Source organism: Herpailurus yagouaroundi, unplaced genomic scaffold (genome assembly GCF_014898765.1).
Source record: "Herpailurus yagouaroundi ecotype Mexico unplaced genomic scaffold, PumYag 194, whole genome shotgun sequence".
NCBI lineage: Eukaryota > Metazoa > Chordata > Mammalia > Carnivora > Felidae > Herpailurus > Herpailurus yagouaroundi.
Genome location: NW_024412425.1, coordinates 4,886,770 through 4,898,233, shown reverse-complemented (window position 1 = coordinate 4,898,233; position 11,464 = coordinate 4,886,770). Strand labels below are relative to the sequence as shown.

The 11,464-nt window shown below is 41.1% G+C and overlaps 2 pseudogenes; one reads left to right on the top strand and one right to left on the bottom strand.

The window, feature by feature from the left end:
• Positions 1–316: 316 nt before the first annotated feature.
• LOC121011658 (uncharacterized) lies at positions 317–446 on the bottom strand (annotated as a pseudogene).
• Positions 447–10,139: 9,693 nt separating this feature from the next.
• LOC121011405 (histo-blood group ABO system transferase-like) lies at positions 10,140–11,058 on the top strand (annotated as a pseudogene).
• Positions 11,059–11,464: the final 406 nt, after the last annotated feature.

The window sequence follows — 11,464 nt, the reverse complement described above, 5'->3', positions numbered from 1 at the left end:
ACAAAACTCAAAGTAGGCTCCAGGCCCTGAGCTGTCAGTACACAGCCCAATGTGGGCTCGAACTCATGGTCTGTGAGATAGTGACCTGAGCTGAAGTCAGACTGACTGAGCCACCCAGGTGCCCCTCCAAGTTTTTATTTGAATTCCAGTTAGTTAAAATACAGTGTGATATTCGTTTCAGGTGTAGAATTTAGTGATTCATCACTTACATACAACACCCAGTGTTCATTACAAGTGCCCTCCTTAATACCCATCACCTATTTAACCCATACCCCTGCCCACCTCCCCTCTAGTAACCATCAGTTTGTTTTCTATAGTTAAGAGTCTGTTTAATTTCCCACATTTGAGAAAATCACAGAGATCAGTACATTCAGAGTGCAATGGATAAGCCTTGCCCCAGGAAAACCACCTTCATGATCATGGTATCTCTCCTGCCAGGTAAGTACAGCTTTGTTACTCCTCAAGATTGCCTTGACTATTTGGGGTCTTTTGTGATTCTGTACAAATTTTAGGATTTTTTTTTTCTGTGAAAAATGCCATTAGAATTTTGATAGGAATTGCGCTGAATTTGTAAATCACATTGGGTAATACAGACATTTTCATGACATTAATTATTCCACTCTATAAGCACATAATATCTTATTAAGCACATAAGCACATAATATCACTTATTTGTGACTTCTTCAGTTTCGTTCATCAATTTGTGTAGTTTTCAGCATATAGATCTTTTTACCTTCTTGGTTAAATTTATTCCTAAATATTTTAGTCTTTGTGATGCTTTTGTGAATGGGATTTTTCATAATTACTCTTTTTGTTAGTCTATAAAAATGCAGCCAATTTTTATATATTGATTTTATATTCTGCAACGTTACTGAATTAATTTATTTTAATGGTTTTTTGATGGACTCTTTTCTGTATTTAATATGTTATCTGTAAATAGAGAAAATTTTATTCCTTCCTTTCTTATTTAGGTGTCTTTCATTTCTATTTTTTATCTAATGATTGATCTAGGACCTTCTACTATGTTGAATAAAGTGGAGACAATCGGCATCCTTGACTTGTTTCTGATCTTACAGGAAAAGCTTTTAGCTTTTCACCATGCAGTGTAATGTTACTTGTGGTCTTATCATACGTGGCCTTTATAATGTTGAGGTACATTCCTCTGTACCCAGTTGGTTGAGAATTTTGTCACAAAAGGATGTTAAATATTTTCAAATGTTTTTTCTACATCTATTGAGATGATTTATGATTTTTATCCTTCATTTTGTTAATATGGTGTATCACATTGATTAATTTGTGGATGTTGAATCATTCTTTTTTTTTTTTTTTTAAGTATTTTGAGAGCGAGAGAGCATGCAAACAAGTGGGGGAGGGGCAGGGAAAGAAGGAGAGAGAGAATCCCAAGGACGTTCCACACTGATCATGCCAAGCCAGATGTGGGGCTTAAACTCACAAACCATGAGATCATGACCTGAGCAGAAACCAAAAGTTGGATGCTTAACCAGTTGACCCATCCAGGCACCCCACGTTGAATCATTTTTTAAAAAAGATTTTTTTTTAACGTTTATTTAATTTTTGAGACAGAGAGAGACAGAGCATGAACGGGGGAGGGTCAGAGAGAGAGGGAGACACGGAATCCGAAACAGGCTCCAGGCTCCAAGCTGTCAGCACAGGGCCCGACACGGGGACCGCGAGATCATGACCTGAGCCGAAGTCGGACGCTCAACTGACTGAGCCACCCAAGCGCCCCAAATCATTCTTGAATCCATGGAATAAATCTCACTTGATCATGGTATATAATCCTTATAATGTACTGTTGAATTTGTTGTCCTAATATTTTGATGAGAGTTTTTGAATCCACGTTCATCAGGATATTGGCCTGTTTTTCTTTTCTTGTAGTGTCCTTGTCTGGTTTTATTATCAGGGTAATGCTGGCCTTGTAAAATGAATGTGGAGGTGTTTCCTCCTCTCCTGGTTTTTGGGAAGTTTGAGAAGGATTTGTATTATGTCTGACCCTTGAACAATGTGGGGGATGGGGCACTGACACACCATGGGGGTGGGGCTATGCATAAAACTGGGGGAGGAAAGAAGTGGGGATCCAATGAGATTGGCTCTCCAAGAATAGCATTTCTAGGACTTCCAAAATGAATTACTGCATGTCCTCTTTGCTCTGTGATGTAAGCTTTGGAAGGAACCTAACCTAACCTAGAAGATTAGGGAATGAACTTTCCTCCTTTCATTTCAGAAGGATCACTAATCTCACGATGCTTATTTTTCAGATCCCTCATTACTGAGGAGTGGCCCTTTTTAAATGTAGGGAAATCCTGGGGGATCCTGAGATCTTTTCTCTGTAAGACCCAGCTGCAAAATAATGTATCTTTTGAGTCATCTGTTGACTGGAAGACTTACTGATAATGCAAACAGTTGATTAACATGTATTTTGTAATATGTGTTATGTACTGTATTCCTACAGTAAAGTAGCTAGAGAAAAGAAAATGGTATTAAGAAAACAATAAGGAAAAGTGGCTGCACCAGTTTGCATTCCCACCAACAGTGCATGAGGGTTCCCCTTTCTCCACATCCTCACCAACACCTGTTGTTTTAGCCATTCTGACTGGTGTGAGGTGATATTTCAGTGTGGTTTTATTTATGTTTCCTTGGATGATGGGTGGTGTTGAGCCTCTCTTCATGTGTCTGTTGGCCTCATGTGTCATTAGGTCTTCTTTGGAAAAATGTCTATTCATGTCTTCAGCCCATTTTTTAATTGGATTATTCATTTTTTTGAGTGTTGAGTTTTATAAGATCTTTATATATTTTGTTTGGATACTAGCCCTTTATCAGATTTGTTATCTGCAAATATCTTCTCCCATTCTGTAGGTTACTTTTTAGTTTTGTTGATTGTTGCCTTTGCTGTGAAGAAACTTTTTATTTTGATTAAGTCCCAATAGTTTGTTTTTGCTTTTGTTTCCCTTGCCTCAGGAAATATATCTAGCAAGAAGTTGTTATGGCCGATGTCAAAGAGGTGTTCTTCTCTAAGATTTTGATGGTTTCCTGTCTCCCATTTAGGTCTTTAATCCATTTCGAATTTATTTTTGTGTATGATGTAAGAAAGTGGTCCAGTTTGATTCTTTTGCATGTTGCTGTTCTGTTTTCCCAACACCATTTGTTGAGGAGCCTGTCTTTTTTCATTTGGATATTCTTTCCTGCCTTGTCCAAGATTAATGGACCATATATTTGTGGGTTCATTTCTGGGTTTTCTATTCTGTTCCATTGATCTATGTATCTGTTTTTGTGCCAGTACCATACTCTCATGATCACTACAGCTTTGTAATATAACTTGAACTTCAGAATAATGATGCCTCTGGTTTTGTATTTCTTTTTCAAGGTTGCTTTAGCTATTTTAGGGTCTTTTGTGGTTCCAAACAAATTTTAGAATTGATGGGAATGTTTATTCTAGCTCTGTGAAAAATGCTGTTCGTATTTTTGGTAAGGGATTACATTAAATGTATAAATTGCTTTGGGTAATATAGACATTTTAACAATATTTGTTCTCCCAATCCATGAACATGGAATGTTTTTCTATTTCTTTGTGTTATCTTCAATTTTCTTCATCAATAGATTTCTTTAAATTTTTTTTTTCAAGTTTTTTTTTGGGGGGGGGGGACAGAGAGAGACAGAGCATGAACGGGGGAGGGGCAGAGAGAAAGGGAGACACAGAATCGGAAACAGGCTGCAGGCTCTGAGCCATCAACCCAGAGCCTGACGTGGGGCTCGAACTCACGGACCGCGAGATCGTGACCTGGCTGAAGTCGGATGCTTAACCGACTGTGCCACCCAGGCGCCCCTATCAATAGATTTCTATACGTTGATTTTGTATCCTTCAACATTACTGAATTCGTGTATCTGTTCTCGTTGATTTTGTATCCTGCAACATTACTGAAACTGTAGCAGTTTTTTGGTGGAGTCTTTCAGGTTTTCTATATAGATTATCATATCATCTTGAAATAGTGAAAATTTGACTTCTTCCTTGCCAATTTGGATGTCTTTTATTTATTTATTTATTTATTTATTTATTTATTTATTTATTTATTGTCTAATTGCTGTGGCTAGGACTTCCCATAAACTGTTAAATAACAGTGGTGAGGGTGAATGTCCCTGTCTTGTTCCTGATGTAGAGGAAAATATCTCGGGTTTTCCCCATTGAGGATGATATTAACTGTGGGTTTTTCATATATGGCCTTTATCATGTTGAGGTATGTTCCCTCTAACCCTACTTTGTTGAGGGTTTTTATCATGAATGGATGTTGTATTTTGTCAAATGCTTTTTTGTGCATCCATTGAAAGGATCATATGGTTCTTTTTTTTTTTTAATTTTTTTTTTCAACGTTTATTTATTTTTGGGACAGAGAGAGACAGAGCATGAATGGGGGAGGGGCAGAGAGAGAGGGAGACACAGAATCGGAAACAGGCTCCAGGCTCCGAGCCATCAGCCCAGAGCCTGACGCGGGGCTCGAACTCATGGACCGCGAGATCGTGACCTGGCTGAAGTCGGACGCTTAACCGACTGCGCCACCCAGGCGCCCCGGTTCTTTTCTTTTTTTAATGTGGTGTATCACATTGATTGATTTGTGAATACTAAACCACCCTTGCAGCCCAGGAATAAATCCCTTGAAGGTGGCCAATGATTCTTTTAATGTATTGTTGGATTGAGTTTCCTAGTCTTTGAATTGAGAATTTTTGCATCCATGTTCATCAGGAATATTGGCCTGCAGTTCTCTTTTACAAGTGGAGTCCGTATCTGTCTGGTCTTGGAATCAGGGTAATGCTGGCATCATAGAATGAATTTGGAAGTTCTCCTTCCTCTTCTATTTTTTGGAATGGTTTGAGAATAACAGGTATTAACTCTTCTTCAAATGTTTGATAAAATACGCCTGTGAAGCCATCTGGTCCTGGACTTTTGTTTGCTGGGAGGTTTTTGATTGCTGGTTCAGTTTCTTTCCTGGTTATTGGTCTGTTCAGGTTTTCTTCCTGTTTCAGTTTTGGTTGTTTATATGTTTCTAGGAATTTATCCATTTCTTCCAGGTTGTCCAATTTGTTGGCATATAGTTTTGTATAATATTCTCTTATAATTGTATTTCTGTGGTGTTGGTTGTTATTTCTCCTCTCTCATTTGTGATTTTATTTATCTGGGTTCTTTCTCTTTTCTTTTTAATAAATCTAGGAAGGGGGTTATCATTTTTATTCATTTTTTTAAATAACCAAATCAGCTCCTGGTTTCATTGATCTGGTTTTTTTTTAATTAAAAAAAATTTTTTTTTAACGTTTATTTATTTTTGACAGAGAGAGAGAAAGAGAGAGAGAGAGACAGAGCATGAGCGGGGAGGGGCAGAGAGGGAGACACAGAATCCGAAGCAGGCTCCAGGCTCTGAGTTGTCAGCACAGAGCCCAACGTGGGCCTCGAGCTCACAAACCGCGAGATCATGACCTGAGCTGCAGTTGGACGCTCAACTGACTGAGCCACCCAGGCGCCCCTCATTGATCTGTTCTATTGTTATTTTCATTTCTATATAATTTATTTCTGCTCTGATCTTTATTATTTCCTTCCTTCTGCTGACTTTAGGGTTTGTTTGTTGTTCTTTTTCTAGCTCCTTTTGGTGCAACGTTAGGTTGTTTATTTTGAGATATTTTTTGCTTCTTGCTTAAGGTAGGCCGGTATTGCTTAAGGTGCAACGTTAGGTTGTTTATTTTGAGATATTTTTTGCTTCTTGCTTAAGGTAGGTGGTATCCACTTTTTCTGCATCCTAAAGATTTTGGACCATTGTGTTTTCATTTCTTTTGTTTCCATGTACTTTTTTTAAAAACTTTTTTTTTTTTAATGTTTATTTATTCTTGACAGAGAGACAGAGTGTGAGCAGGGGAAGGGCAGAGAGAGAGGGAGACACAGAATCCGAAGCACGCTCCAGGCTCTGAGCTGTCAGCACAGAGCCTGATGCGGGGCTCGAACTCACGGACTGTGAGATCATGACCTGAGCTGAAGTCAGACGCTTAACTGGCTGAGCCACTCAGGTGCCTCTGTTTCCATGTACTTTTTAATTTCCTCTTTGATTTCCTGGTTGACCCATTCATTTTTTAGTAACAAGTTATTTAACCTGCATGTATTTGTAGTCTTTCCAGATTTTTTTTTCTTGTGGTTAACTTCATAGCATTGTGGTCAGGAAAGATGCATAGTATGAATTCTATCTTGAATTTGCTGAGGTTTGTTTTGTGGCCTAATATATGATTTGTTCTAGAGAATGTTCCACGTGCACTTGAAAAGAATGTGTATTCTGCTGTTTTAGGGTGGAATGCTCTGAATATATCTGTTAAATCGATCTGGTCCAGTGGGTCATTCAGTGCCATTGTTTCCTTGTTGATTTTTGTTTAGATGATCTGTCCATTGATGTAAGTAGGGTGTTAAAGTCCCCTATCATTCTTATACTGTTATTGATTAGTTCCTTTATGTTTGTTATTAACTGCTTGATGTATTTGGATGCCCCTATGTTGAGTGAATACATATTTACAATTGTTATATCTTCTCACTGGATTGCCCCCTTTAATATTATATGGAGTCCTTCTTTGGCTCTTGTTACAGTCTCTGTTTTAAAGTCTATTTTGTTCAAAGTAAGTATTGCTACGCCAGCTTTCTTTTGACATCCATTTGCGTGATGGATGTTTCTCCGTCCTCTTACCTTCAATCTGCAGGTGTGTTTAGGTCTAAGATGGGTCTCTTGTGGGCAGAATATAGATGGGTCTCGGTTTTTTTTATCCATCTTTTCACCCTTCTTTTGATTGGAATTTTTAGTCCAATTATATTCAAAGTAATTATTGATAGTATATGTATTTATTTCCATTTTATTACATGTTTTGTGGTTGTTTCTGAAGATTTTGTCTGATCCTTTCTTGTCTCTCTTTCATGTTTTGCTGATTTTCTTTAGTCATATATTTGGATTTCTTTCTCTTTATTCTTTGCATATTTATTAGTGGTTTTTGATATATGATTACCATTAAATTTGTATATAACTCTTCTGCATATAGCAGTCTATATGAAGTTGATGGTCATTTAAGTTTGAACCCATTCTTTTCTCCTCTCCTCCCCATGTTTTAGATGTATGTTATTATACTCTATGTTCTTTTTTTGGTGAGTTCCTTTACTGATTTTTTACAGAAATATTCATTTATACTGCTTTTGTGTTTCCTACCTTCATACTGTCACTTTTGGTCTCTCCTTTCCCCTCAAAGTGTCCCTTATAATATTTCTTGAAGTGCTGGTTTAGTGGTTATGACTCCTTTAGTTGTTGTTTGCCTGGGAAAATCTTAATCTCTCTTTATATTCTGAATGATAGTCTTGCTGGATAAAGTATTCTTGGCTACAGATTTTTCCCATTCAGCACTTTGAATATATCATGCCATTCCCTTCTGGCTTACCAAATTTCTGCTGAAAAACCTTCTGCTAGCCTTATTGGTTTTCCCTTGTAGGTTAATGACTTCTTTTGTCTTGCTCCTCTAAAAATGTTTTCTTCATCACTGTATTTTGTAAGTTTAACTGCACTATGTCTTGGTGTGTGTTTGTTCTTGTCAATTTTATTGGGGGTTCTCTGTGCCTCCTGGATCTGGTGTACTGTTTCCTTAACCAGATTAGGAAAGTTTGCCGCTATTATTTCTTCAAATAAAATTTCTGCCCCTTTTCTCTCTCTTTCTCTGGGATTCCTACAACATGAATGTTATTGTGTAATGGAGTTACTGAGTTCCCTAAGTCTATTCTCATTCTACATAAGCCTTTTCTCTTTTTTGTTCAGCTTCATTCCATTCCATTACTCTATCTCTAGGTCACTAATTCATTCCTCCACTTCTTCCATCCAGCTGTTCATTCCATCAACTATGTTTCTCATTTTGTTTAATTGTGCCCTTTATCTCTTCTGTGTTATTCCTTCTCTGTGTTAAGGATCTCACTCATGCCTTCCATTCTTTTCTCAAGTCCATGAGTATCCTATGATCATTGCTTTAAATTCTCTATCACGCATGTCACATATATCTGTTCCACTTAGATCTCTGGCTGTGGCCTTATCCTGTTATTTCATTTGGGGTAAATTTCTCTGTCTCCTTATTTTGTCTGCCTCTGTGTGTCTCTTTCTCTGTGTTAAGAAAGTTAGCTGTGTCTTCTGCTATTGAAGGTTGTGATTTTATGAAGAAGAGGTCCTAGAGCACCTTGCAGTGCAGTATCCCTTGTCCACCCAGACCTGGCACATCAGGAGAGTATCCTTTGGGTGTTGATTATGCCCTGCTGTTGTGTCTGAGTCACTTTTCCTTTCACTGCAGTCATCTGCATGGACTCTCTGCCTGTTATGGGCTATGCTTGTTCTTTGTGGTGTTAGTGGGACCCAGGCAGGTTATCTCTGAGGAGGCAGGCCTGCTGGGGAACTGTGAGCAGGTCAGAGATGTTGGAAAAAATTACGCTGGGTCACTAATGCTATGCTGGACCCCCTGAAGTGCTGTGGTGGAAGGGTCGTGAGGCTGGCGGTACACTGTCATTCTTATGCACAGCCAGGCAAATGTCATGATCCACACCACAAAGAGAAGATGATTGCAGTAAAAGACACTCAGAACACTCTTCCCTCCCTCTTCCAACACAATAAGAACTGTTCTAAGAAGACTTTTTAACCCCTGAAAACCCACATCTCCAGCCAGCACTTCTGCATGAAAGCAGGAGCAAGGTGTCACAGAGAGAGCAAGGTGTCGTGAGAGCACCAGCCCACTTCGTGGTGCAGGTGGCAGGTGCTCCTTCTCCACCAAGGGGACCTTTTTCACCTGCTGTTGGCTCCCCAGTGTGGCATCAGAAGTCTGTGTCTGAGGCTTCATTTTCTAGGAGGCACATGTTTGGAGTTTCCCAGGACATCAGCGGGAGGAGGTGTATGAAGTGGCAATAGGATAAGCCCCGCGTCAACAAAGGGCCGTGTCTTGAGGCATCTGAGGAACAGCTGACATGTGAAGGCTCAGCAAGAAAACCAAAGAACCTGACTTTAGAAAGAACCCAATAAGGGAAACCTTGAAGACACAAGTGAGACGAAGGGACAGAATACAGAATATTCTCAAATCGGGCTGCTAAGGCAGCTTCAGCACTTACCCGCCAGCCATGTACTTGTGGGCCAGTCACCCACCTGTACAATGTGGGTAACATAGCACCCATCCCCCAAGCTTATTGTAAGGATTGAACAAGATAATGCACATTAAGCTCAGCAGCCTAATCCTAACAACGGTGTGAGGCCTGTAGCATAAAAAGCAAATGCTAGTGGATTTTAAGTAATTATTAAGAGAATGAAGGAAAGCATTTCTAATCTGTAGGTTTTCTGTTCCTTCCACCATGGCTTCCAAATCAGGCCTCCGAGCAATTGCCCATGTTAGCTGTATGGATATGATCTTGAAAACAGTCTGATCTTGACCTTGAGGATTTTTTCAGGAAACTCAGTGCTTAGCTCTCAGCTGTTAACAAGGGAGGGCCCCACCATAAGTCCTGACCAGGGCATCACTGGTGACTACTGCCCTGCCTTGCTTTCATCACAGTCTCTGGCCTTTACCTGCTCAGTGGTCTACCTTGAGCCAGTCCCCTGAATCTGTTTCAGGGGCCCTGACTTGTCTTCTTCCTGCTCGTCCTTAAGTTCTAGCTGTCTGTTGGCTAAGTCCTGACACCTGGTTTCTTTGACAGCACTTCAGAAGGAACCTAAATTTATTAGGGTCTCCTCGGATCCGTCCTTTCTCCAAGGGCATCCAGGACATCCCTGTGCTCAGGTACTCACTTGCACCGGTTCAGGCCCCAGGGGAACCTGGGTTGCTGGAGTAGTGAGCAGGAAGTGGGAGTGTGGGTGCTTTAGGGTCGGGCGATCAGCTCCAACGTGCCTCAACCACTGAGAGGGGAAAGTTAGGAGACACAAGTACCCTTGTATCTTGGAGGAGACAAGAGGTGCATCCTTGGGTCATGCAGACATGGCCCAGCTAATGCACATACTGGCTGCAACACAGAAATGCCGTTCACTTCATCGAGGGACCTTTCTTCTTCTCCTAGCTCTTATCATCATTATCTTCAGGTCTAAGGGTTACCTGAACCCAAGAAGCCAGAAGCTGGAAAGTGTCCAGGTTGATGCAAGCATGGCTGTTAGAGACCACAATGGTCTGAAAAGTGTAAAATTACCAAGGATGGTGTATCAACAGCCACAGGTGCTAACACCCTCTAGGAAGGACGTCCTTGTCATGACCCCTCGGCTGGCTCCCATCCTCTGGGAGGGGACTTTCAAAACTGACATCCTGAATGAGCAGTGCCGGCTCCAGAATGCCACCATTGGATTCATCACGTTTCCTGCTAAAAGACCCAAAACCCACCTGAAGATGTTGCTGGAACTGCAGAGATGTACTTCATGGCGGGACACAGGGTGAACGACTACGTCTTCACTGACCGGCCAGACCACGTTCCTCACATTAACATCCAAAAAGGAAGGCAGACAATCATCCTCAAGGTCCAGAGCCATGCCCGCTGGGAGGACATCTCCATGCACCGCACATCAATTTTCCCCAGCAACGCTTCCACCAGGAAGCGGATTACCTTGTGTGTGTGGATGCGGACATGAAGTTCAGCGACCACACGGGCATGGAGATCCTCTCCTCCTTGTTCCACACCCTGCATCCTGGCTACCGTGGGCTCAGTCGGACCCACTTCCCCTATGAACGTTGGCCTCAGTCACAAGCCCATGTTCCTGAAGATGAGGGGGACTTTCATTACACAGGGGCCTTTTTGGGGGGTCAGTACCAGAGGTTTACAGGCTCAGCAAGGCCCGCCACAAGGCACAAATAGCCGACCAAGCCAACCACATCAAAGCTGCGAGGCATGGTGAGAGCCACCGGAAAGAGTATCTGCTTTACCACAAACCCTCCAAGGTCCTCTCCCCCGAGTACCTGTGGAATCAGCAGCTAACGTATTAATTTAAACCACAAAAACTTAACTTGTCCAAAATCATAAAGTGGAGAAGATTTAAGGTCTTAGAGATGAATTACCAACTGAAAGACTGATGAGCAGAACTTCTAGGAAGGGCTCGGAGAGAGGTAATGCTCAGCTAGCCTGAGTCTTCCTTCCTTCTGGCATGGTATTATTCATTAAACCAGTTTTAGCACAAAGGGTATGATTCTGCTTTTCCTACCCGATGGAGTCCTAGAACCACCTCTCCTAACGTAGGCCTAATACCATCCCCTCCCCACCCCTCCTGCAACCACCGAATGCACACACGTTTAGGCTGGCCTGATTCTTGGATTCAGACACAAATTCCCAGGGTTTCCACCACCTCTAGCTTCTCACTGTGTGATACCACCACCCCTCAGGATGGAGGAGGTGTGTGGTCTGAGTCTGTCCTGACAAAGGATCAGAGATGAGATCTTTTCCAGA